We start from the raw sequence: 27,962 nt of genomic DNA on the forward strand, positions 1-27,962 counted from the left end.
TTCCTGCAGAGATCGGGTAAATGCCCCCCTCATCTGTTGACAGAATAAAACAGTTCAGACCAGAGGGCTGAGGACAAAGCTTTTGAAGGACAAAAGCCTGCAGTCATGGGGAGCTTCCAGGAGGAGATAGACAAGCACTTGGGCTGTCCCTCAGCCCCTAGAAAAATTGCAAAACAATGCAAATGAAGTGTCAATGGAAACTGGAGAATCATCCAATTCAGCTGAGCTTGGGTCTCTGAGGACAGAAGGAAGGACGCCTGGCTTCCAGCCCAGCCCACTGACTTTGAGCTTCAGCAAAGGAGACAATGCTTTATTTTCTCCCTTCTTTCTGGGGACTCTTGGTCACCATGGTGCTCCTGAAAATTCTATAGGTCACTTTCCCACCCACCAGAGAAAAATAGTAAGCAGCTACCCTCCCAACACCCCCATTTCAGCACCAGGGACCTCCACACTCCACTCATAGTCTCCCTAGGTCTTACCCCCTCTCTGATACATACCAGCTGGTCCCACCCCAAATCTTCCCAGGAGCCCCAAGCCAGTCACTGGCGGGAGATAGTTCCTGGAGGGGCAAACTGAGGTGCTAATAATCCTAACTCTGCCCCTGAGAGCCCTGTAACCTGGGCAAGCCTCAGTCTGTCCATGTGCAAAATGGAAATGATGCACAAAGACGTGAAGATCCATATAAGTGTGACAGTTAGGAATCTAGCACAGAGCTGGCGCATAGAAGATGCTCAGGAATGGGCAGCCCCCACCTCTTCTCCCTGCTGGTCTAGCACCCACTGGCGGTCTGTGCTGTGGTCTGTCTATGACCTGCCACTGACTATAATCTGCACTCAGCCCTGCTCAGTCTCTCTGCCCTCTCCAGTGTCCCCAGTTACAGTAAATTCCTCCCTGAGAACAGATTTCAAAGGGCTGAGGACCCCGGATTAGAGAGAATTGGTTGTTGAGTGATAGTAATGCCACAGTGCTGACAGCTTTAAATACATCCAATCTGCACAAACATCCAGGTTTGGCAAGGAAGGTACTGTTATGGGTATCTCATTTTATGGGAATGGAAACTGAGGCTCAAAGAAATTAGGTGTCTTGTTCAAAGTCACACTCACCAATAAAGAAGCAGAGGCAGAGCTCAAACCTGGTTCTCCCTGACCCTAGAATATTCCGTGACCTTGGACCTGTTCTCAAAATTGGAGGGTGCAGACATGAGTGAGGAGGGGCTGGGGCGGGGGATGAAGACACAGCACTCAACAGTGAGCTCAGAGGAGACTAGAAGTTACATAAACTCCACACCTGTGGCAACTCCCACGTGGGATCCAACCCCCAGGATTTTAATCCAAAGGTATTCAGGTTACTGAAGAGGCTGAATCCCAGGATCTCTGATTCCAGGGCCCATGGCCAAGGACGGTTCCTTCTTCCTGCTAACATGGACATCTGAGAGGTCTTTACCTCTTCCTGTCTGCCACATGTCTGTCCTGGTGATCTTTGCCATCTGAAAGCATGTGAATAAAAACAGCAAGTTGCCCAAAGTATTCATCTCTGCCACGTCCAGGAACCTGTCTGGGACCCCACTCACTATTCCAGACCTTCATAATAATGAGTGCATCAGCTGAATATCAACGGTGTTGTTTGCAGATTGTTTTTCTTTTGTTTCCCTATCAGCTCCGAGTTGATCCCCAAGGCAGACATTGTTCATTGTTCCTCTATGTCCATTTACTCCTTCTAGCCCAAGACCATCCAAAGTAAGACTGCATTCCCCAGCCTCTCTTGCACTAGGCATGACATTGAGACTGTGCCCAAATGAGATTTGGGGTTGAAGGGGTGATGTGTGACAACCTCCACTCCCGTGCTCCATTGCCCTGCTGGTTGGAATGCAGTCCCAGCGCATGAGAGGGTGGGCTGGGAAAATCAAGGCAATGCCTTGGGAAATTGTGGAGTGAAAGACGGATGAAATCTGGGTTCTTAGCACTAGAGCTCCCGTATCAGCCTCTGACTGCTGACACTCAAACGGGCGTGTCAGAGATATGTTATCTTGCATAAGCCACTGTTATGTTTGGGTCTCTGATACTAACAGATACAACATTTATTCCGCTTATGACTACAACTGAACACCCACCCCTCGGCCCCAAATCTGTAGGAACCATACACCTCCAGCCTCAGAGAAATCCCTAACTATCCCGCACCATTTTCAAAAAGAATTTACCCCCCCACAGTGGTTCATTCAACCTTCCCTTCATTCTGCCCATCAACAGGCATTCTTCCCTCCATTCACATCCAACAAGGCAAACCTTTCTAGTATCATCCATTCTTCTCTCCTACTGGGCATCCATTTAGCCATCTATCCACTCTTTTGTCATTATGTCCTCTTATCCATCTATCAGTGCATTTATTTGTTCATCCTCCCCTTCACCAGTCCACACAACCTTCCGCACATTTGCCACCCTCCTACTCGCTAATCCATCAATCCACCCACATCCAGTGATTCTCCTCCATTTGTCCACCCATGCTGTTGTCCATCCTCCCAACCATTCATCCTCCTTTCCCTCATTCAGTCATACATGCTTCCACCCAGTCCTTGCTTGTATCCATTTCTACCAGCTTTGATCCTTCCCCCTCTCCATGTCGCCCTCATCAGGAAATTCCACACTGACTGATTCACTTTCCTTCTTTTCCAGTGTGACCCTCTCCTTGAGTCCTGAGCTCTCTTTTGACTTTTTTTTAGGAGTGAAAAAGTTGGGGTCTGATCTTCTTGTCCAATTTTAGAAGAAAAGAGGAAGGGATTGGAAGGAACAATGAGATGGGCCCTTCTGGGGAGAAAGCACAGCAGGAAGAATCAGAAATGGGCTTCCAGGAGGTTCCAGATGATCCAGGCTGTGCTCCTCATCATCAATTATACACCAGTCTCATCCCACCACATAAGCTCACTCCCCATCACCGCCTGAACCACCACCCTATGTTCTCTACTCAAAGTCCTCTTATCCTGGGTTTCAGCCTCCCAGACTGTGAGAGACAGAAGGAGGGATGAAGAAGAAGGGGCCTCACAAGGATGTGACACAGGGACTGGTGTTGTCCCCACCCCACTCTCCCTACAGCATGGCTTGCCATGAATCTGGGCACATTAAGGAAGGAGGGAGATCCTTAAAAGAAGGACCCAGACAGATCCTAGCATGTCTCCAGCCCTGGTCTATGAGTAGGAGGAAGCAAAAACAGACATTAAGGTGCTAGCAGGTGCGACTGGTCAACAGGGAACATGGGAAGATCTTTTGCTACCTCTTGAGTTTTCTGCAGGATTTGAGGTTGGGGGAAAAAAGCAGATCCAAAAAGAGGCTGGCCTTCTGTTAGAGGTGTCCTAGGAGAGACTATGTGTATGGGGTGCAGAAAAGATGAGGAAAGGGATATGGTATTGTACTGGGTTGAATAGTATGTAACGCCCCCATTCATGTCCAACCAGAACCTCAAAATGGAACATTATTTGGAAACAGGGTCTTTGCAGGTATAATTACTTAAGATGAGGTATACTAGACCAGGGTGGGCCCTAATCCAATGGCTAATGTCATAAGAAGAGAAAATAGAGACACAGACACGGAGAGAACACAATGTGAAGTCACGCATAGACACACAAGGAGAATGCCATGTGATGATGGAGGTGGAGATTGGAAGAATGCATCTAGAAGCCAAGGAACACCAAGGATTGCCAGCAATCACCAGAAGCCAGGCAGACTTAAGGAATAATTATCCCCTAAAGGCTTCAGAGAGAGCATGGCTGACACCTCGATTTTGGATTTCTAGCCTCCAGAACTGTGAGAGAATACATTTCTGTTGTTTAAGCCACCTAGTTTCTAGTGCTTGGTTACAGCAACCCTAAGAAACTAATATGGAAATTATGGGGTCAGGCCTGAGAAGCTTAAATCACGTGGTCAGGGTCTTATCAAGTCTGGAGTGAATTGGTCTCCTTGGGAAGGTCTGGGCTTGGTGTTCCTGGATACAAGCTGGGGCCCCTGGCTGACTCTTTATAGGAAAGGTCATTAAAGTTCCTCTTGCCAGGGAAATCTTAATCCAGGGTCCATAACTAGGAGTAGAGAGTTTCTGTGAAATCCTTAAAATAATGTGCAAGACCCCCTTAGCAGAAATATCCTTGCAGTCCAGTTTGGATATAGGGTCATATTCAGTAAAACATGGTCCTGCTTCAAAATTAATTCAAAGTCTGTTAAAACGTGTATTTGTCTTTCTATCAGGGCAGTAAGAAGAGCTCATGATGGAATGGAAATGACAAATGTCATCGTGGCAGAGACTGGTTAAGCGTTCGCCAACGCTGTTTCTTTCCCCTGGGCACACAAGATTACATTTCCCAGTATCCCTTGCAGCTAAGTTAGGAGCAGGAACATCAGCGTGAGCCTTGTATAAGTGAGAAATAAACCTTTTTGTGTTAAGATAATGAGATTTTGGGCTTGTTAGAGCAACTAGCTGAATAACTTGTGGAATCAAGCACGTAGCCCTTGGGATCTTATTAAAATCTCCTTTCTGAGGCACCTGGGTGGCTAGGTCGGTTGAGTGTCCGACTTCCGCTCAGGTCATGATCTCATAGTTCGTGGTTTCGAGCCCCGAGTGGGACTCTGCACTGTCATCCTGTCAGCACGGAGTCCACTTTAGGATCCTCTGTCTCCCTCGCTCTGCCTTTCCCCCGCTTGCACTCGCCCAAAAGTAAATAAATATTTTTTTTTAATCTCCTTTCTTGTCTTCCTCAATTGATCAGCTCTTTGCAATTCCCTGAAGACACTGCCTCATCTCATGCCATTCCCTCACCACCATCTCTTCCCTCATCACTCTGTCCTTCATCGGCCACTCCCCTCATTTGGCCTTCATGCATACCTTATACGTTCCCCTGGGACTGGTGTTTCCACCAGAGTAGCCCCTTCAGAATTATAAATTATCTTATGGTCTCACTGTTTTTCTGATTGAAGCATTCACAAATCCACCCCTATTACCATTGTCTCTTACAGTCTACCTCTTTCCTCAGTTTTTTAAGTGGAATTGGCTGTGGTCAACCATTTCTTTTGTTTTCATTACCTATGCACATTTGAGTGTGGTGGAGGGTGGGTTCACCTGAAAATAACCAGAAAAGAAAAAAATAACAGGGGCTTAAGTAAGATAATGTAATTCTCTTACATATTGGACACTTTCAGAGGTTGTCAGTGTAGGGTGCTCCACAGGGTCTGGCTCTTCTCTCTTGTTCTATGATGTGTGTTTTCCATTCCCAAGATCATGTCATGATGCAAATGACTGCTAGAGCTCCAGCCATCAATTCCACATCCCAGCTATCAGAAAGGGACAGAAATTCTAACAGTTAAATACTACTAATAAAAATATATTATTCTTACAGAAACTCAGAAATGTTTTAAGAATCTAATATTAGGGGCGCTTGGGTGGCTCAGTGGGTTGAGCCAACTCTTGATTTCAGCTCTGCAAGCGACTCTGTGCTGACAGTGCTGAGACTACTTCAGATCCTCTGTCTCCCTCTCTCTCTGCCACTCCCCTACTCACCTACTCACACTCTCTCTCTCATAAAAGAATTAAAAAACAAAACCAAACCAGGGATGCCTGGGTGGCTCAGTCGGTTAAGCATCTGACTTTGGCTCAGGTCATGATCCTGCCTTTTGAACCCCACGTTGGGCTCTGTGCTGACAGCTCACAGCCTGGAGCCTGTTTTATATTCTGTGTCTCCCTCTCTCTCTGCTCCTCCCCTGCTCATGCTCTGTCTCTCTCGCTCAAAAACAAATAAATATTAAAAACAATTAACAATATCAAGTCTTTAATCCATGGACATGGTAACTTTCTCCCTTTCTTTAGATCAACACCACAAAAAGTCAATGTAGTAACCATATTATTAAGTAAGGAAAAAATGCTACCAAATTCATTATACATATTATACAGTACCACATACTACTACTGTTTCTCCTTCTCCTCCTCCTCTTCCTCCTCCTCTTCCTCCCTCTTCTTCAGGTTTTCAACTACAACTTCAATTTCTTTAATCGGCATAGGGTCATTCAGGTTATCTGTTTCTTCTTTTGTGAGTTTTGGTAGTTTACATCTTTCGAACGATTGGTATGTTTCACCTAAACTTTCAAATTTATAGACATAGAGTTGTTGCAAAAGTCCTCTACTATCTTTAAAAAAAAATGTCTGTTTATTTATTTAGTTATTTCTTTAGAGAGGGAGGGAGAGAGGAGGGGCAAAGAGAGAGGAGAGGGAAAATCCCAAGCAAGATTTGCACTGACAGCTCCCACTGAGATCCCACAAACTGAGATCATGACCTGAGCTGAAATCAGGAGTGGAACACTCAGCTGACTGAGCCTCCCAGATGCACCCCCTACTATCTTTTTTATGTCTGTGGATCAGTACTGATGTTCCTCTTTCATTCCTGATATTGGTAATTTGTGTCTTTTTCCTTTTTATCTCCATTAAACTGGCTATATCAATTTTATTGGTCTTTTCTAAAGAATCAGCTTTTGACTTTATTGATCCCATTTTTTTCCTACTGTCAATTTCATTGGTTCCTGCTCTAATTTTTATTACTTACTTCCTTCTCCTTACTTTAGATTTAATTTTTTCTTTCTCTAGTTTCCTAAGATGAAAACTTAGGTTATCGATATTAGATCTTTCTTCTTTTCTGATATATGCTTTCAGTGTTACAGAGTCCCTGTAAGCATTATTTCAACTATATCCCACAAATGTTGACTTTCATTTAGTTCAAATATTTGTAAGTTACATTTGCGACTGTCTGCTTGACAGATGGATTATTTGGAAGAGTGTTAATATCCATTAATTTTTTAAAAATCTTTACTTTTGAGAGAGAGAGAGAGAGAGACAGAGTGCGAGCAGGGGAAGGGCAGAGAGAGAGACACACACAGAATCTGAAGCAGGCTTCAGGCTCTAAGCTGTCAGCACAGAGCCCGAAGCAGGGCCCAAACTCAAGAACCGCGAGATCATGACCTGAGCCAAAGTTGGACACTTAACCGACTAAGCCACCCAGGTGCCCCTAATCTCCATTTAAAAAAACATATTTCCTCTTATTAATTTCTAGTTTAATTCCCTTCATGGTCCAAGAATGCACAATATATTATTTCTATTCTTTTTAATCTGTTAAGACTTGCTTTATAGCCAAGAATATAGCCTATCTTAGTGAGTGTTTCATGTTTATTTGAGAAGAAAGTGTGTTCTACTATTGTTGGATGGAGTCTTATGGATGCCAAGTAGGTCAAATTGGTTCATGGTGCCATTTAGGTCATCTATAACCTTACTTATTTTCTGCCTTCTTGTTCTATCAATTATTGGGAGAGGAATGTTGATGTCGCCAACTATATTTGGGGATTTTTCTCTTTCTCCTTTCAGATCAGTTTTTGTCTTGTATATTTTGAAGCTCTGTTATTATATAATATGTTATTATATTAATTAGGATTGTTTTGTCTTCATGAAGAATTGACTTCTTTTTTATTATGTAACATCCTTCTTTCTGATAATTTTTTTTGTTATGAAATCTACAGTTTAAATCAAAATTAATATAGCTATTATAGCTTTCTTTGAATTAGGCTTTCATAGTATATCTTTCTTCATTATTTTGATTTTTTAATCTGGGTCTTTATGTTGGATACAGATTTCTTAAAGACAACATATAGTTGAGTCTTACTTTTTTACCCAATCAGGCAATCTGTGTTTTTTCATTAGTATATTTAAATTTTATTTTATTTTATTTTATTTTATTATTTTTGAGAGAGAGCACTCATGTGCATACACACACACACACACACACACACACACACACACAAGTGGGGAGGGGTAGAGGGAGAGGAGGCGAGAGAATCTTAAGCAGGCTACACACTTAGTGCGGAGCCCAACACAGGGCTTGATTCCACAACTGTGAGATCATGACCTGAGCTGAAATCAAGAGTCAGATGCTTAACCAACTGAACCACTCAGGTGCCTCTTTCATTAGTATATTTAGACCATTGACATGTAAGCTGGTTATTGATGTATTTGGATTAAAATTTACCATCTGCTAGGTGTTTTATATTGGTTATATTGTGTTTTCTTTCTGCTCTGATTTTAACTGAGTATATTTTATGATACCACTCTCTTTATGCTTGTGACATATTATTTATACCTTTTTTTTAAAAAAAAGTTTAGTGGTTGCTCCAGACAATATACAATGTTAAATTGTAGGTCTTTATTTTCAAATAAAACTATACCATCTTGTGTGCAGTGAAAGGACCTTAGATGGTATATTACTAATTCCTCCTTCCTATCTCTTATGCCATCATTGTCATATATTTCACTTCCACATATGCTATAAGGACCCAATACATTATTACTGCTTTTGTTTTAAATAGTTATTTGGGTGGCAATTAAAAGCAAAAAGCAAAAATAAAAAATACTATATATTGAAACTTTATTTATTAAATTTCTAACTCTCTTCATGTATTTTGTAGATACAAGTTCGACCTTAATCATGTTTTTCTGACTGAAGAAATTCCTCTAACATTTCTTTTTTTTTTTTAATATTTATTTATTTTTGGGAAAACACAAGTCAGGGAGAGTCAGAGAGAGGGGGACAGAAGATTCAAAGCAGGCTCTGCACTGACAGGCTGACAGCAGTGAGCCTGATATGGGCTCAAACTCATGAACCAAGAGATCATGACCCAAGGTGAAGAAGGACACTCAACCACTGAGCCACCCAGGTGCCCCTCCTTTAATATTCCTTTTTAAAAATTTTTTTAAATGTTTATTTATTTTTGAGAGAGAGACAGAGCATGAGCAGAGGAGGGGCAGAGAGAGAAGGGGACACAGAATCTGAAGCAGGCTCCAGGGTCTGAACTGTCAGCCCAGAGCCCGTCATGGGGCTCAAACTCACAAACCGTGAGATCATGACCTGAGCCGAAGTCTGACGCTTAACTGACTAAGCCATCCAGGAGCCCCTTCCTTTAATATTTCTTATAAGGATAAGTATGGGGGCAATATAACCCCTTTCCCCCAGCCCTAGTTTGTTTCGTTTTGGTTTTTTTGTTTTGTTTTGTTTTTGTCTTTGAGAGTCTTTATTTGCCCTTCATTTTTACATTTTGGTAAAATATATGTAACATAAAATAAACCATTTTCATCACTTTTTTTTTTTAATTTTTTTTTTCAACGTTTTTTATTTTATTTTTGGGACAGAGAGAGACAGAGCATGAACGGGGGAGGGGCAGAGAGAGAGGGAGACACAGAATCGGAAACAGGCTCCAGGCTCCGAGCCATCAGCCCAGAGCCTGACGCGGGGCTCGAACTCACGGACCGCGAGATCGTGACCTGGCTGAAGTCGGACGCTTAACCGACTGCGCCACCCAGGCGCCCCATTTTCATCACTTTTAAGTGTACAGTATAATGACATTAAGTACAGTCACAATGTTGTGCAACCATCACCACTATCCATTTCCAGTTTTTTCATCATCCCAAACTGAAACCGTGCTCATTTATCCTTTACTTAAAAAATGATTTTAATGTGAGTTTAGTCGACACACAACATGACGTTAGTTTCAGGTGTACAATATAGTGACTCAATATGTTTATATATTATGCTATGCTCACCACACATACAGCTACCATCTGCCACACACACATCACTATTACAATTTCTCCTTTACTTTTGAATGATGTTTTCACTCAAAAGTATACAGAATACTGTATATAGAATTCTTGATTGACAGTTTTTTCTGTCAACACTTAAAAGATGTCACTCCATTTTTTTCTTGCTCACATGATTTCTTTTTTTTTTTTAAGTTTATGTATTTATTTTGAGAGAGAGACAGGAGGGGCAGAGGGAGAGGGAGAAAGAAAATACCAAGCAGGCTCTACGCTGTCAGTGAGGAGCCCAGTGTGGGACTCAAATTCATGAACCATGAGATCATGACCTGAGCCAAAACCTAGAGTCAGATACTTAACTGACTGAGCCACCCAGGCACCCCTCTTGCTTGCATGATTTCTGAGAAAAGTTTGTTGTACTTATCCTTGTTCCTCATAGGTAAGGTGTATTTTTTCCTCTGGCTTCCTGCAAAGTTTTTTCTTTGTCTTTGGTTTCCTGAAGTTTGAATATAATACACTTACATGTGGGCTTTTTGGTATTTACTCAGTTGGTGTTCTTTGAACTTCTTGAATCTGTGGTTTGGTGTCTGTCGCTACTTTTGGGGAAAAAAAAACTTGGCCATTCTTTTTTGTAATATTTTCACTGTCCCGTTATGTCTCTCTTCTTCATCTTCTTCTGGCATTACAGATATGCACATGTTACACCATTTGGTCGAGGAAGGGTTGGAAGATGGAGGAAGAAAGAAAGAAGAGAGGAAAGACAAAATGGGGGAAGCAGCGAGATGAGAGAGAATCAAGGAAAGAAGGAAGCTAGGGAGGAGAGTCTTCAAAAGAGGGAAGAGAGGGGAGAAGGAGGATAGAGAGAGAAAGAGATGAAAAGAAGGGGGGGAATGGAGGGAGGGGAAAAGTGAAGGGAGACAAGAAGGAAGAGAAGAAGAAAATGAGGAAAATAAAGGAAGGATAATTCTCAAAATGATAAGAACATAATTCTCAAAGTAGATGTACATGTGACAAAGATTATTTAATCCATTAATGAGGGAACCAGATGTAAACAAAGCTGGTTCAAAAGACAAATGCAACACTAGGATTTTTTATAGGAAAAAAAAGAAGTTCTGAGTTAAACACAAAATTACTACTGTCTGATTTTATGGCATTATTATTTTTTTTAATTTTGGTGGAGGGTCACTATCTCTACCAAACAGAAAAGATAGTCATCATGACTTAGCTGTTTGGCAGAATTGTAAAAACCTTGGACCTTGGTTAATTGTGTAAACAAAGTAACATTCCAATTTTGGAATGAGATTATCTTTTTTTTTTAATTTTTTTAACGTTTATTTATTTTTGAGACAGAGAGAGACAGAGCATGAACGAGGGAGGGGCAGAGAGAGAGGGAGACACAGAATCAGAAGCAGGCTCCAGGCTCTGAGCCATCAGCCCAGAGCCCGACGTGGGGCTCGAACTCACGGACCGTGAGATCGTGACCTGGGCCGAAGTCAGACGTCTAACCGACTGAGCCACCCAGGCGCCCCGGAATGAGATTATCTTTAAATGGACCTGTTAGAAAGTATGCCTAGCTTGACATGAAAAAGTCCTATAATCACTTTTTTCTTTATTAGATTGTTTTTGAATAATTTCTGAATAATTTTTCTTAGCAGAAGAAAAGAAATTCAGAAGCCCCATTTACTATCCTTCCCATTCTCCAACAGAAAAATGATCCCTACACCACAGTCACCATCTAGAATGTGGTTCCTAAGACTTTACGAGTTTATTTTGGTTGTGAAGGAGAGCAACAGGTATGCACCAGCTGTACCTTCCTGCTGCTGCTGAAAACATCCAGGAGGAGGTGAGAAGTCATTCTGCCCCTCTCCCCACAGTTCCTCCCTTCTCTAAAGCTCATCTCCACTTCCAACTGGAAGAACCCACAGATCACCGAAAGCTGAAAATCATAGAATTCCAGAATCTCAAAAATTAGAACAGATTCTGAGAACCACAGAATCTTAGAAAATTGCCAGCTTGGGGCGCCTGGGTGGCTCGGTTGGTTAAGCATCTGACTTCAGCTCAGGTCATGATCTCGTGGTTCATGGTTTTGAGCCCCGCGTCAGGTTCATGGCTTTGAGCCCACATCGGGTTCTGTGCTGACAGCTCAGAGCCTGGAGCCTGTTTCCAATTCTGTGTCTCCCTCTTTCTCTGCTGCTCTCCTGCTCATTCTCTCTCTCTCTCTCTCTCTCTCTCTCTCTCTCTCTCTCTCTCAAAAATACATAAACAGGGGCGCCTGGGTGGCGCAGTCGGTTAAGCGTCCGACTTCAGCCAGGTCACGATCTCGCGGTCCGTGAGTTCGAGCCCCGCGTCAGGCTCTGGGCTGATGGCTCGGAGCCTGGAGCCTGTTTCCGATTCTGTGTCTCCCTCTCTCTCTGCCCCTCCCCCGTTCATGCTCTGTCTCTCTCTGTCCCAAAAATAAATAAAAAATGTTGAAAAAAAAATTAAAAAAAAATACATAAACATTAAAAAATAAAAATTTTTTAAAAATGCCAACTTGGAGAAGTTGTTTATCTCAGTCTTGGAACCATTCCATAAAACACCTCCCATAATGAGTCTTCTTAGATGATGCATGATGATCTCCCAGACACTTATCTTGCCTCCTTAAAAAAAAAAAAAAAATCAGTTCTAGGCATTCTCCCTTCTACCACAGCCAAAAGCAATTTCTCCAGATTTCCATGTCCTTTCTCCACTCAGCTTTTCCTGGTCCTGGCTCCTTGACCAGTGGTGCTGTAATTTTCATTTTAACTAATTTGTTAAGTGCTTGCTGTGTGCCATAACTCACTGAATAGTCCCAAACCCCAAAAGATCAATACAATCATTTGTACCATTTTCCAGATGAGAAAACTGAGGCACAGATACTGTCCAAGGTGTATTCAGACAATCTTAGGATCATGCTATTTTACAACCATCTAATGATGCTAAAAACCTCACATCGGTTGAGCTCTTTATTTTGTGGCAAGCTTCAAAAATCCTATGAAGGAGGTACTCATGTTATCATATCCCAAATACAGAGGAGGAAGGCTCCAGGAGGGAGAGGCTCACTTTCCTAAGGGTTTCATGTCAGTCTCCAGACTCCTAGAGTGTTGCCTCCCGTATGCCATTATCCACGTGCCCTGCCGTGTAAGCTGCTCATTTGTGTTAGAAGGTATCCTGCTTGTTAGGCACACAACTCAGTGCCTGGCACAAAGATGACAATAAATAAATAATGACATCCCTGGTAGCATCATAGCATGTCTTGGTCCCAGAAAGAGAGGCAGATGGCTAGGCATAAAAGGATCCCGGCTCCATTTCATACACACACCCTGTGAAGCTCAAATCATTGTTTCTCCATTTCACTTTGCTCTGGGTGTTTCTCTGTCTCCGTATCTCTTTGTTTCTCTGACCTGTCTCCCTGACCATCTCCGCCTCTGAGTCAATGGGTTTTTGATAATGATTGAGGGAGGAGGAGAGAGGGAGGGGGCGCTAGCTCTCTAGGTTCCTCTTGTTTCTTCTTTCTTGGCCATGTTTCTCTTTCTCAGTCTCTAGGTCTGTCTCCTGAAGCTTCATTGTTGTTGTTTTTTTTTTTTTCTGATTGTCTCTCCTTCTCTCTGTTTCTTTGAATTTCATTTGGTCTCTGTGTCTTCCTTGATACCTATAGTTGGCTCATTCTCTGTCTCTCTCCACTCTATTTTGATCTCACTCTGGTTCTGTTTCTCTGCACCTTTCTTTTCTCCTTTGTTTCTCTCCAGTCTTGGTCTCTATCTTGGCACAATCTGCCTGTCCATGCATTTCTCTGCAGTTAATTTTCCTCTTTAACTTGCTTGCACCGTTTAGTTCAAGTGTCTCTCCTCCTGGCTTCTTGCCTAGAGTGGGATGGTGAAGGGGGCTGTTCTAAAGACACTTTCTCTTTTCCTGTCTGAAGAGAAAGACCAGACTCAACCACCACCATCACAGACAATTAATTAAGGGACTATTCTCAAATGGGTGTAAGTGTATGTGTGTGTCGGGGAGGAGGTCAGAATGGAAGGGAAAAGCCAAAACCGTGAGGGTCATAGGAGGCAGCCTAAAGCTAACTCTTACCCCACAAAAGACATCCTGGTGGCCCATAGAAGATCCAAAAGGTGGTGCACTGGGAGTCACTCAGTTTTCACAGAATCCCCACCACTTCTCTTGGACACAGCATACCTCAGCCCAGCCAGCCAGGTCTTATTCCAAAACCTGCAGGTTTGCTAAGGGATTTATTTTCCAAGTCTGAGAATCTGGACACATGAGAAGGGCATTTGATTTTGTTTAATAACATGTATAGGTAGGATATAATACCCAGGAATTTTGTTTCAGAACAGTAAAGAAGATTGGCAGATATTTGGTACAAAAAGTGCTGAAAACCGTTTATTTAGATAAACAGACAGCAATCAGTAGGCCATGTTTCTAGAGGTGGGGCTCAGAGGTGGCCTCTATATCTTAGACTTTGAAAATAAATGTGCACACACAGACACACACCAGCAAAGTCCTGCTAAATCAACCCAAGTAATCTTTGATTATTACCATTTAGCAATGGTAGCACTTTGAGTAGAAATAAGATAACTTGTTGAATAAAACCCTTTCAAGTGAGTAATTTCTTTTTCTATTCCAAATCTTCATCTTACTGTATTTTTTTTAATTGATGAATTAGGGTCTGGCAAAGAGAAAGGAGTCATCTTTGTTCTCTACCAAGACTTTCTAAGACAGTGTGGTTACCCTATTTTTGACAGATAGGGAAACTGAGGCCAAGAAGGTTAGGCGACCTACCCAGTGAAGAAAAGGTGGAGCTGAAATTTGAACCCAGATTATCTGATTCCTAAACACAACAGCCTAAAAATGATGTTCAACTGCCTCCCATATCCTACCAGGACATGTTGAACTAGGTTGAGCTGGGGGACTGGAAATATAAAGAAAGAGGGATGTCCCCATTGGATTTCCCTGGGTGAATTCAATCCACCTTTATTCAGATGGGTGATTATAGGTTATATAACCACCCTCCAGATAAAGCAATATCCTCTCTAATGGCATCCCTACCCGGAAAACTTGAATCTCAGGGTGTTCAGATTTCTGCATAGCTGATTTTCCAGAACATATTTAAGAAGGATCTGGTGCCCTGGACACAACCCTTCAACCTGGCACCATGGAGCTAGGAGGGGCCTTCACCATCTTTCTGGCACTCTCCTTGTCTTGCCTACTTATCCTCATTGCCTGGAAAAGGAGACACAAGGGGGGGAAGCTGCCCCCTGGTCCCACACCAATACCTTTCCTGGGGAACCTGTTGCAAGTCCGTACTGATGCCACTTTTCAGTCTTTCATGAAGGTAAGTCTGGCTACTCCTCTCACAGAGCCAAAAGCAATGAATTCCATAGAAACATGTATAACCTTCTAATGTCCAAAACACAGACTCTTGGAAACATAGACTTCATAAACCTTAGAATACTGAAATTGCAGAATCTTAAACTCTTGGAAACACAGACTCCTGGCACACTGGAACTTAAGACTCTCACAATCTCAGGACTTTGGAATCACAGCACCTTACACCCTTAAACACAAGAACTCATGCTCTCTGATGATCTTAGAACGTTGACACTCAGTATCATGAAATCTTAAGGTTCTAGAAATTAAACATTGCAGATAGAGAAGCATAGATCTTGGAGCTTAGCTCACCCAGGCCCACCATTTTACAGATAAGGAAACTAAGGCATAATTATGGAGGTGTTGGGGGGGGGGGTGTCTTACCCAGGATCACAGGATCCAAGGCATCTGTGCCTTTTTCTCAATAGTCCTTCCAAGCCCAAGACTCACTTTTATCTGTTATTCCCACATTTACGTTCCCTTGAAATTTCCACCCCTAAAGTCCTTGATTGGTCTATACTTGGTGCTCCAGATAGCTCCTTCTTCTTATGTCTTCCTTCACTCCTAGCTCAGGGAGAAGTATGGCCCAGTCTTCACTGTGTACATGGGTCCACGGCCTGTAGTTGTTTTGTGTGGACATGAGGCAGTGAAGGAGGCCCTGGTAGACCGAGCTGATGAGTTCAGTGGCCGTGGAGAACTGGCTTCAATAGAGCGAAACTTCCAAGGTTATGGTAAGTAACAACAACAACAAAATGATTATACACTCCCTATGTCCCCAGTTCTTTGATAAGTGCTCTACATGAATTATTACATTGACTCCTTTGAGAGAATATTAATGTCTTACTAATTTTGCAAATGAGGAAACTGAGGGTGAGAAAGGTTAGGTAATATTATATAGTAAGTGGTAGAACCATTTTGTTTTTTTTTTTTTTTTAATTTTTTTTTCAACGTTTTTTATTTATTTTTGGGACAGAGAGAGACAGAGCATGAACGGGGGAGGGGCAGAGAGAGAGGGAGACACAGAATCGGAAACAGGCTCCAGGCTCCGAGCCATCAGCCCAGAGCCTGATGCGGGGCTCGAACTCACGGACCGCGAGATCGTGACCTGGCTGAAGTCGGACGCTTAACCGACTGCGCCACCCAGGCGCCCCAGAACCATTTTGTTTTGAACCTAAGCCCTCTGATTCTTGAGTATCAGCTCCATTACTTTTGTTTTTAATGCGTATCCACTGAAGCCCTTATAGCCAAACTTCTTATTTCTCTATACATATACACACACTCAACCCATAGGTCTCTGCCGCCTCCATTTAAGTAGATATCTTTTTAGTGTTATCTATACACTCATCTCTAACTGCCCACACCTTTCAATTCCAAGCTGTGTCATGCTCTTCTTTCCATACTTCCTTCTATCCATCCATCCACATACATCTCCTTCCATTTATCCACTTTTCCATTGATCCATACATCCACCAAAAAATCCATTTATTAATTAGCCTTTCTTATTCTTTCTTTCTTTATTTTTTTAGAGAAGAGAGTTCATGTGCAAGAGAGAGGGGCAGAGGGGGAGACAGAGTCTTAAGCAGCCTCCATACTCAGTGTGGAGCCAAACGGGGGCTTGATCCCAAGACCCTGGGATCATAACCTGAGCTGAAATCAAGAGTCAGATGCTCAACCAACTAAGCCACCCAAGCATCTATACAAATATCTTTCTATCCAATTTATCTAGACATCTATGAATTAACTTTCCATTTACCCCTCTATCCATCATTCATCCATTCATTCATTAATCCTTCCATCATTCACTTATCTATTAATCTTTCCATCCTTATATCTTTCCAACCAATTATCCTCTTATCTCAAACTATCTATTATTAACTCTTTATTCATCCATTGAGTCTTTCTCCATTCATCAGTCATTCCAGTCAAAAGCTTTTCCTTCCATTCATTAATCCACTGAAATAATTCATTAAGTTTCCAAACATTAATTCATCAATCCATGCACATCTAGTAATTTCTAAATGTTTCTTACTAGAAGGGAATTCCTTTTGTGTAGGTATATTGATATACAGGTGTAAGCTTCTGTGTATATGCATGCTTATGTCTAGAGAATCCAAATGGTATGAGAAAATAGAAGTAGTCCCCCATTCCAGGATATTGTGTATGGCATTCTATCTGTACCTCCCTCCACATTCCTATGCAACCATCCAGTTATTTATCCTGTTCTGGGTCTTTATCCTGTAAGAAACTCTCCTTCATCTCCCCCAATCATTGCCAGCCTAATTTCCTTTCCCTCCATCTCAATCCTAGACTGTTTTTGAGGTCCTGTAGGGAGGGAACCATAGTCTCTCCATCAAGCCTAGGAAGTTGGGAGGGGCTTCCTTGAGAGCAGAGTCTAGAGCTTTCATAATTTATCCCAATCCTTGTGTATCACAGAGTTGGACACAGGAAGGGGAGGGGAGGCAGGAGGCTGACATGGAGATTCTGGCAGGTGTAGCTCTGGCTAATGGAGAACGATGGAGGATTCTCCGACGCTTCTCCCTGACCATTCTTCGGGACTTCGGGATGGGAAAACGGAGCATTGAGGAGCGGATCCAGGAGGAGGCTGGCTTCTTACTAGAAGAATTACGGAAGACCAAGGGTATGGAGGTCACAAGGGGCAGGGCTACAAGATGACTGAATGGTTATAGACAGCTCAGTCGTGAGAAGATGGGCCTTGGTGGGAGAAAGCTCTAGAATGGGAAAGGATGAAAAAGACTAAGGGTTCACTAAGATTTCCAGCCAGGTTCCATGTTAAAAGTTAACATGAAAGACCCTTCAAGACCACTTGTGCAGAAGCTTTAATCAGTGGATCTCAAGAATTTTATGAGCTCTTGAAATCATATGCAGACTTTTACAATGTGTAAATTAGCACCTTTTTCTGGTGACAGGATCAAATTTAATTACATATATCTGTATACATATAACACATACATACAATTGTTATAAAAACATAACATAAATTTTTACCATCCTAACCATTCCTAAGTGTACTTTTCAGTGTTGAGTAGATTTACATTGTTGTGAAACAGATCTTTAGAATTGTTTCATCTTGCAGATCTGAAACTCTTAAGCCCATTTGATTATATTTTTTAAGGAGTCTGATCGCTGCCCCAAAATAAGGTCTGGAACCAATGGGATTTGGAAAAGAAAAGACATGGAAGCTAAGAACTACAGAGATGAATAGATAAGAGATAGATAAATTTCTCAAAATCAGAGATTTTTCTTCTGGGTCTCATGGATGCTAAACAGTCTACATAAAGGCTTTGAACATTCATGTACCCCCAGAAATTATTTGCAAAATTGTGTATTTGTGACTATGAAGCGTTGTGTTGGAGAAATTGTCCCCCAATCCAGCATCCTGTTTTATTTTTTAATTTTTTTAATTATTTTTTAATGTTTATTTATTTTTGAGAGAAAGAGAGAGAGTATGAACAGGGGAGGGGCAGAGAGAGAGGGAGACACAGAATCAGAAGCAGGCTCCAGGCTTTGAGCTGTCAGCACAGAGCCCAATGTGGAACTCAAACCCACGAGCAGTGAGATCATGACCTGAGCTGAAGTCGGATGTTTGACTGAGCCACCCAGGCACCCCCAGAATCCTATTTTAAATGGTGCAGCTGAGGCCAAGGGAAAATTTTTCTTAATAGCTCAAATGGAGTCATTGATAGAGATACACAGAATTCAGCCATCCTTTTTTCCCCTAATGTGTCCCATACCACAACTTCTTTCCCAAATCTGTGACTCTACAGCACAAGCACAATTAATTAAATACTAATGCCAAAAGGTGATGATTAAACTCCACTAGCATTTTCTGAGTACTTACTACATGCAGGGACTGTGCTAAGCATTTCACATGGATAATTATATTGAAGCCTCAGGTTTAGTGGTTACTAAACCAATTTGCAGACTGGGAAATCTAGACTCAAAATACAAAAAAACAAAACAAAACAAAACAAAACAAATGAAGTAACTAACACATGCTATGAACCAGTGGAGTCAGGACTCATATCTGTGACTAAATGATTCCCCATCCTGTGCTCCTAATCATTGCCTCTAACATAGACAATTTCTATCACCCAGGTTCCCCCATCGAACCCACCTTCTTCCTGAGCCGCACTGTCTCAAATGTCATCAGTTCTGTCGTCTTTGGAAGCCGCTTTGACTATGAAGACAAGCAGTTCCTGAAGCTGCTGCAGATGATCAATGAGAGTTTCATTGAGATGAGCACACCCTGGGCCCAGGTGCCCACCAGCCACCTCCCTGCCCACCCCCAATCTCAGTTAACTAAGCATCTGCCTATACCTCGCTTAATCCTCCCCACAGCCCAGGGAGGCAGGTATCAATATGCCCTGAGTCTCCAAGAAGCAAATGGACTCACCCAATCCTCAGACCCAGTGCTGGATGTTCAGCCTGACTATCTGGCTCCAGCCTCAGCCTATGGTGACCCCAGGTGCCCATTGTTGACAAACCCTCTTTGCCTATTCCCCACAGCTATATGACATGTATTCTGGAGTCATGCAATATTTGCCAGGAAGACACAATCGCATCTACTACTTGATAGAGGAGCTCAAGGACTTCATTGCCTCGAGGGTCAAGATCAACGAAGTATCTCTTGACCCACAAAACCCTCGGGACTTCATTGACTGCTTCCTCATCAAGATGCACCAGGTACTTCTTCCCTTTTCCCCAATCATTTCCTCTCATTATCTTTAGCCTATAAACTGCAACTTTAACCTATAAACGTGTTATAGACAAAAGAGAAAGTATTGTTTCACATGGTTGACTTTTATTTATGGATGAGATATAGAAACTGTAAAAGCATACATAAACTCTTACACCTTTAAAAATAAAATTTGAATAGGGGCGCCTGAGTGGCGCAGTCGGTTAAGCGTCCGACTTCAGCCAGGTCACGATCTCGCGGTCCGTGAGTTCGAGCCCCGCGTCAGGCTCTGGGCTGATGGCTCCGAGCCTGGAGCCTGTTTCCGATTCTGTGTCTCCCTCTCTCTCTGCCCCTCCCCCGTTCATGCTCTGTCTCTCTCTGTCCCAAAAATAAATAAAAAACGTTGAAAAAAAATTTTTAAATAAACTTTGAATCTAAAAATCTTAGGAGCAATGAAACTTAAAACCTGACCCCTTTTAAATCATTTATGATTACAACTACCAGAGACTTACAAATACAGAAAACCAGTCTTTACAGTCTTAGAATTTGAGAAGCTTAGACTTTTAAGTCTTTAAGCATGAGTTTAAACTTAAAAGTCTTCAATATGTAGAAATTTAACTTCTGTATCACAGAGTCTTAGAATTTTAGAAACATATATATTTTTTATTATACAAACCTCAGCACTTGGAAGTTTACAATTATATAGCTTAATGTCCTAGAACTTTCAAATCTCTACTTTTTTCTCCTCCTGTTCCCCTCACTGTCCACTCCAACTGCACTGGCCTCCTCCTTGCTATTTCTCTAACACACCAGGCACCCTCTGGCCCCACGAACTTTGCTTTGGCTATTTCCTCTCCCAGATACCCACTGAGTTTACGCATCAGTTGTGTTTTCACAAAGGGAGAAAAGAAGAAGATAAAGACAGAAGGTAATTCGATTTCCTGTCCCTCTCGTTTTCAGGATAAAAATAATCCCCACACGGAGTTCAATCTCAAGAACTTGGTCCTCACCACTCTCAACCTCTTCTTTGCGGGCACAGAGACTGTGAGCTCTACACTACGTTATGGATTGCTGCTAATGATGAAGCATCCTGAGGTGGAAGGTGAGGGTCCACTTGAACTGCTTACCTGGTGACTCCCACTCCCAACAGAGAAGAAGATGTACACTCGATACTTTATAACCCCATAGCTTTACACTCTTCACACTTCAGAATCTCAGGATATGGAATCTCACAATCTCTGGCTTGGAAGGCCATTTAATTGAATCTTCTACTTGGTGCCTATGTTAGTTTCCTATGGCTGTCATAATAAATTAACAAAAACTATTATCTTACAGTGCTGGAGTTCAGAAGTTCACACAGGTTTTCACTGGGCCAAACCAAGGTAGAATCAGATTCCTTGCTTTTTTCAGCTCTGAGAGCTGTATTTCTTGCATTCCTGGGCTCATGACCCTTCCTCCATCTTCAAAGTCAGTAGCATAGCATCTTCAGATCTCTCTGCCTCAGTTGTCGTATCTTCTTCTCTGACTCTGACCCTTCTGCTTCCCTCTTATACGGACACTTGTGATTATATTTAGGGCCAACCTGAATAATCCAGGATAATCACACATCTCAAGATCCTTAACTTAATGATGTCTTCAAAGTCTTTTTTGTCCTATGTGGTAACATGCATGGGTTCCAGGGATTAGGAGGTAGATATATTTGATGGACATTATTTAGCTGACTATAGTGCCAGAATCAGACAGACTCCATCCCCAACAAATTGCAATCTGGTCTGGTTGGGTAACTCTAGCGATGAGGAACTTATTCCTTGCTTAAGGAAAACCCCTAATTTTGGCCTCTCTCCCTTCTAATGCAGTTCAAAACAAGCCAAAAAGTTTTTTTCCTCATTATAGATGATGGGAGAGATTAACTTGATTCCACTCAAACTTTTCTAGTCTCTCCTCCATTGTCCTAGTCATGTTTTACTAATCTAAATAATCACATATTTAATGGACACCTGCTATGTGCTAGGTGCTGTTCTAGTTATTTGCATACTGGATTTTATGTAAATTTTACAACTCTGTGAACTTGGACCATCACACCCATTTGGAAGATGAAGAAACAGGCTCAGAAGGTAAAGCCATTTGCCTCAAGGCCACTCATCCAGGAGGTGCAGGGAGGTGCAGGGAGGTGCAGGGAGGAGGTGCAGGTGTACTTTTTTCCCAGTCTGTCAAAAGTCTGTGTATGAAAGCCTATCTGGGATGGGGACACTGCCCTGCTCGGTTCGTGCTTTCAAGATAAATACCAAACATCCCAAGGGGCACTCAAGGCTCCAGGCTGTGTGCCTCCCAATGGTCTGACGAGTATTTATTAACCCCACCAATGTGTCAGGTGTTAAGAATAAAGGGGCAATGCAAACACGCATGGTTGGCTCCCTCAGGGTCCACAGGTATTAAAGATACAAACCCATAGCCTAGCCTTGGCTCTTAGAAACACGCCCTGTGTCCTTGTCTGCTTTGTTTTCTGGCCCCTTCTAGCCAAGATCCATGAAGAGATTGACCAGGTGATTGGACCACACCGAATCCCAAGTGTGGATGACCGAGCCAAGATGCCCTACACAGACGCTGTGATCCATGAGATACAGAGACTGACAGATATCGTACCCATGGGTGTCCCCCATAATGTCATCCGGGACACTCATTTCCGAGGCTACCTTCTGCCCAAGGTGGAGTTGGGTTCATTGTTACCCTTTCTTCCTCTACCCCACCCGTCTCTCCCCCTGGTACCCTGCTCCCATCCTCCAACACTGATTTCTCATAACTTCTCATTTTCATCCCAGGGCACCGATGTGTTCCCTCTACTTGGCTCTGTCCTCAAAGACCCCAAATACTTCCGCAACCCAGATGCCTTCTATCCCCAACACTTCCTGGATGAGCAGGGCCGCTTCAAGAAGAATGAAGCCTTTGTACCTTTTTCCTCTGGTAGGTTTCTATGGCCTGAGTTCACCCCAGGAACATGCTAGATGTGCCCCCCCCCCAACCATTGGTCTGTATTTGACATTCAAGTCTGAATGGAAGTTGAATGCTATTTCCCAGAATCCCAGAATCTTGGAATCATAAGATATTAGAAGCATTGACTCTGATAATTAGAAAAGGAGTAGCACTAAACAGAGGTCAGCAAACTCTTTTTGTTAAGGATGGAATAGAAAATATTTTAGTTTTTACCAGCCACATTGTATCTGTCTGAACTATACAGTCTGAACTACTCAACTGCCCCACTGTCCTGCAGAAGTGATCACGGACAGTACAAAAATGCATGAGAAAGTCTGTGATGCCAAAAACCTTTATTTATGAAATTTGAATAGACATAGAAATTTAAATTTCATTGAATTCACATGTCACAGAATGTTACCTTTCTTTTGATTGTTTTCAACCATTTAAAATGTGAAAATCATTCTTAATTTTCTTAAAGTATATTTTTTAAATTTTTTAATGTTTATTTATTTTTGAGAGACAGAGAGTGACAGAGCATGAGCATGGGTGGGGCAGACAGAGAGTGACACACAGAATCCAAGGCAGGCTCCAGACTCTGAGCTGTCAGCACAGAGCCTGATGCAGGGCTCGAACTCACGAGCTGCAAGATCATGACCTGAGCCAAAGTCAGACGCTTAACCAACTGAGCCACCCAGGTGCCCCTGCATTCTTAGTTTTCTTAAAGAACAAATATTCAGTTGAGTGAATTTGAATATATAATTGGATTTATTAAGTGATTTGTAGAAATGGAAGGTCTTTATAGGAAGGAGGGTGGCCAAGAAGTTATTAGCAAAGGAAAAGAAAGGATTGTTTCAGGCAAGGTCACCTTCCCCTAGGGGAAAAGCAGGGGGCCTTATTAGATGAATTACCTCATTTTCCTTTGGGGGACGGAGAGGGTACATGTGACAGCTCACCTCATTGGAGTTGATCAATTCCTAACTGGTTAAGACTCCATTTCAGGAGGGGAGGTTGAAACTGCCATTAGGTTAGATATTGAGCCTGGTTTGATAACTTGGCCTAACATAAGTGATTCCATTTTGGGCCTGTGGTTTTCTTTTTAATAGTTTACAGGCAGTACAAAAATAGGCAGCAGGTGGTTTTGCCTAATGAACAGTAGCTTGTGACCCATGACATACTAGCTTAGAATAGTATTTTAAGTATAAACCACATTGAACCTGGAGTCAGTGCTGTGGTTAGGAAAGAGGACCCCACCCCACCATTTACAAATGGTAGAATCATGGGGCACCTGGGTGGTTCAGTTGGTTGAGCTTCCGACTCTGGATTTTGGCTCAGGTCATGATCCCAGGGTCATGGGATATAGCCCAGCCACTGGCTCTGCGCTGAAGGTAGAGCCTGCTTAAGAGCCCCCCCACCCCGCTCTCCCCTCTACCTTTCCCCAGCTTATGGTTGTGTTCTCTCCCTAAAAAAAAAAAATAATAATCTCATAGTTCTCATAATCTCATAGTTCGTGAGTTCAAGCCCCACACTGGGCTCTGTGCTGACAGCTCAGAGCCTGGAGCCTGCTTGGGATTCTGTGCCTCCCTCTCTCTCTCCCCCTCCCCCACTCACTTGCACGTGCTCTCTTTCTCTCTCAAAAATTAAAAAGAAAAATCTTTAAAATGGACATTTCTCCAAACTATTGGAAGAGTGACCAACAAGTAGTAAACACTCTTTAAGTGTGAGCTTTCTTTTCAAAATTTTTTTTATTCACTAGTATCTAGCACCTAGTAGGCATTTGATAAAGCTTTGAGAAATTGAAATGCACAGAATCTTCAAATTCAAGGATTTTTTAGAACCATTCCATCTTGGGATCTGGTGGAATCAAACCATCAGAGAAGTAGCTGCCACGTGTTGAGCCCCCCTATAAATGGCAAATCCAAGCTGAGCACTCTCTGTAAGAGTCTTTATAATAACCCCACAAAGTAGGTATTATCATGACCCCAGGGATGCTGAGCAGGGTCAGAAGGGTGATGGGGCCAGAAAGCTCCCCACACCCTTATCATCCCAGTGCAGATATGAGCCGACTTCTCGCCCTCCCCTGTGCCCACAGGAAAGCGCATCTGCCTGGGCGAGGCCATGGCCCGCATGGAACTCTTTCTCTACTTCACCTCCATCCTTCAGAACTTCTCTTTACACCCGCTGGTGCCGCCCGATGACATAGATATCACACCCAGGGTCTCAGGCTTTGGCAACATCCCTCCGACCTATGAGCTCTGCCTCAAAGCCCGCTGAGCGCCCCCTATTGGGCGCGAAAGGAACCGTGGGAGAACACAGCTCTTTCCACCGGTACAGGTGCACCACCTCATCTCTAAATTCTCCCAACAGCTCTAAGAGAAGGTACTATTCCTACTGTCATGGCTCTGCAGGTCAGTGAGGGTCACCTGCAAATATTGAGCTGTGTATCGGCTGGATCCAGTAGAAAAGCAATGCGCTGTCCCAGATTTCAGCAACAACCTGGAGTATTTGCGTTCTCACGTTCCCCTCCACCCGCACTTCCCATCTCCACCAAATTCTTGCTGTAGATTCTATGTCTTCATGTGTAGGTGTGCACTGATAGTGACCCAAATGTAGTTCACCAATCTTCTCCCTGACTATCATCTCCCACATAAAATAAAATAAAATAAAATAAAATAAAATAAAATAAATGCAGCCAGAGTATCAAGACTGTTGTGTGTAGCAGGCTTCTTGTGTGTTGTGTGTGCTATCACTGTAGGACTTCGAAAACAACTTAAAATGACATTTTAGACATCCCTGTTATTCTTTTAATGTTTATTTCTTTATTTTTGAGAGGCAGGCCGGGTAGAAGGAGGGAGAGGAGCAAAGAGAGGGAGAGAGAGGATCCCAAGCAAGATCTGCACTGTCATCGCAGAGCCGGACCCGGGGCTTGATCCAACAGTGAGATCATGACCTGAGCTGAAATCAAGAGTTGGAGGCTTAACTGATTGAGCCACCCAGGGACCCTCAAGACATCCTTGTTACTAATTATCCTTCATAGCAGTCAACCACCAGGGATTTCCCACTTGATGGTCCACCCCCTTAATACTCCATGTTCAACCGTCTTGCTGGCTCCTTGACCCCCACCTCCATCAATCTTCTCTCCCTCTAAACCTGCCTTTCTGGCCTAGAAGGAACTTCTTTCATAATTCCCAGTTCCAAATTCTCCTCATTCCATTTTGATGAATAGTTCAGACACCCTGACTTCTATTATTCTATTTCCAAACTCCATCAACATGCTTGCTGGATGAAAGCTTTCCCTCATATTTCATTTTACTCAACCAATGTTTTTTTTTTTTTTGAGTTTATTTATTTTTGAGACAGAGCATGAACGGGGGAGGGTCAGAGAGAAAGGGAGACACAGAATCGGAAGCAGGCTCCAGGCTGTAAGCCATCAGCCCAGAGCCCGACGTGGGGCTCAAACTCACGGACCGCAAGATCGTGACCTGAGCCGAAGTCGGACGCTTAACCGACTGAGCCACCCAGGCGCCCCTCAACCAATGTTTATTGAATACCCAACATGTGCCAGTACCTTCTTCAGGTACTTGGGATCCATCAGTGAACAAAACACACCCAAACTCCTGTCCTGGTGGAGTTTCATTCTAGTGGGAGAGGTAGACAATGAAGAATAAACATAATCAATGAGTAAATGAATACAGCATGTTAGAACAGCACAGATTCCAAGTTTGGGATTATAATCAAGCCAGGGTAGGTCTTACCTCCAACAAGGTGTTGGAGGAGCAAGTTATGCAGGTATCTGGGAATAAGTGTTTCTGGCAAGGAGATTAAAAACAGCAGAGTGGTAAGGTGGGAGGCTGTGTATGTGTGTTCTAGAATCCGCAAAGAGACTGTAGTTGGAGTGGAGGACGGAGGGAGGGAGTAGGGGTAAATGGGAAGAGGGCAGGGCATGAAAAGGCCAGATTGTGTGGAGCCTCATGGACCTCAATAAGGACCTGGGCTTTTAGTCTGAGTGAGATAATGGTTCCTGGTGAGCATAGGGTGACATACACTGACTTTTTTTTGGTAATTTTTAAAAATGTTTATTTATTTTTGAGAGAAAGAGAGAGAGTGTGAGCAAGGGAGGGGCAGAGAGAGGGAGACACAGAATCCAAAGCAGGCTCCAGGCTCCAAGCTGTCAGCACAGAGCCCGACGCAGGGCTCAAACCCAAACTGCAAGATCATGACCTGAGCTGAAGTCAAATGCTCAACCGACTGAGCCACCCAGGCGCCACCATACACTGACTTATTTTAAAAGCAAACTCTAGCTGATTCATGAAGAATAGATTGAGGGAGGGATAGCAGAAATACCAGTTGTGCAAGCGGGGGAAAGTAGGTGGATTTGGAATCTGCTATGAAGATAGAACTGGCAGGGTTTGCTGATTAATTGGATGCAGGGTGGGAGACATAGAGGGTCAGGGATGAGACCTCATTCTTTGGAATCTCTCTCTTAACCTCATGTGTCCCAGGCACATGAGTCCCCATAATAGTTGGCTTTGTAATTTTAGGGAACATGAACAGATTTTGGCTACTTACGTATATAGGGCTGCTGGCTGCTGTAAGTTTATCAATAAGTGCATATTATTTTCTGAATTCTGGAGACACAGGCTCAGACTGTGAGTAGGAAAAAAAAAAGAGTTAACAGCCAGGGGCTGCTGCCTCCATTGTCCCCCCAGTGACACCTGCAACCCTGGGCACTGGACCACTGCCATGGGACTCTTGACCCATTGGCACCACTGTAGACAACTTCCTGATGGTATTTGTGATTTTGTGTTACTTCCTCACGATTCAGAGTTCCAGGCAGGACTACCCAGTAAGTCACATGTTAAAGCTTTAGAGCTCAGTGTTTGGTGAGGAAGAATAAATGGCTCTTCCATCTGCTGTGATGGATGGCAAAAGCTTGCTCCTCACCAAGAATTTCAGAATAGGGATTTTTTTTTTTCAACGCTTTTTATTTATTTTTGGGACAGAGAGAGACAGAGCATGAACGGGGGAGGGGCAGAGAGAGAGGGACACACAGAATCGGAAACAGGCTCCAGGCTCCGAGCCATCAGCCCAGAGCCCGACGCGGGGCTCGAACTCACGGACCGCGAGATCGTGACCTGGCTGAAGTCGGACGCTTAACGGACTGCGCCACCCAGGCGCCCCCAGAATAGGGAATTTTCCAAAAACTGGAAGGGATTTTGAGATGGGGTGAGCCAGAAACAACAAACGTCATTCTTATATACACAATATGTCCATTGGGTCTTCTGGGAAGCAGAGGATG

The 27,962-nt window shown here is 43.1% G+C and overlaps 1 long non-coding RNA gene across 2 annotated transcripts in view; it reads right to left on the bottom strand.

Moving 5' to 3' along the window:
* Positions 1-27,962, bottom strand: part of LOC131498957 (uncharacterized) — a 54,483-nt gene that overhangs the window by 11,350 nt on the left and 15,171 nt on the right. The window contains exons 3-5 of one of the 2 annotated variants that reach the window (XR_009255647.1): positions 19,133-19,223; positions 5,161-5,309; positions 491-1,486 (exon numbers count right to left, since the gene is read on the bottom strand). This is a non-coding gene — a long non-coding RNA (uncharacterized LOC131498957). Of the gene's footprint in view, positions 1-490; positions 1,487-5,160; positions 5,310-19,132; positions 19,224-27,962 lie in introns of those variants that run through there. The other variant, XR_009255648.1, reaches the window with a different exon arrangement.

Source organism: Neofelis nebulosa, chromosome 17 (genome assembly GCF_028018385.1).
Source record: "Neofelis nebulosa isolate mNeoNeb1 chromosome 17, mNeoNeb1.pri, whole genome shotgun sequence".
In the NCBI taxonomy this organism is placed as follows: Eukaryota; Metazoa; Chordata; class Mammalia; order Carnivora; family Felidae; genus Neofelis; species Neofelis nebulosa.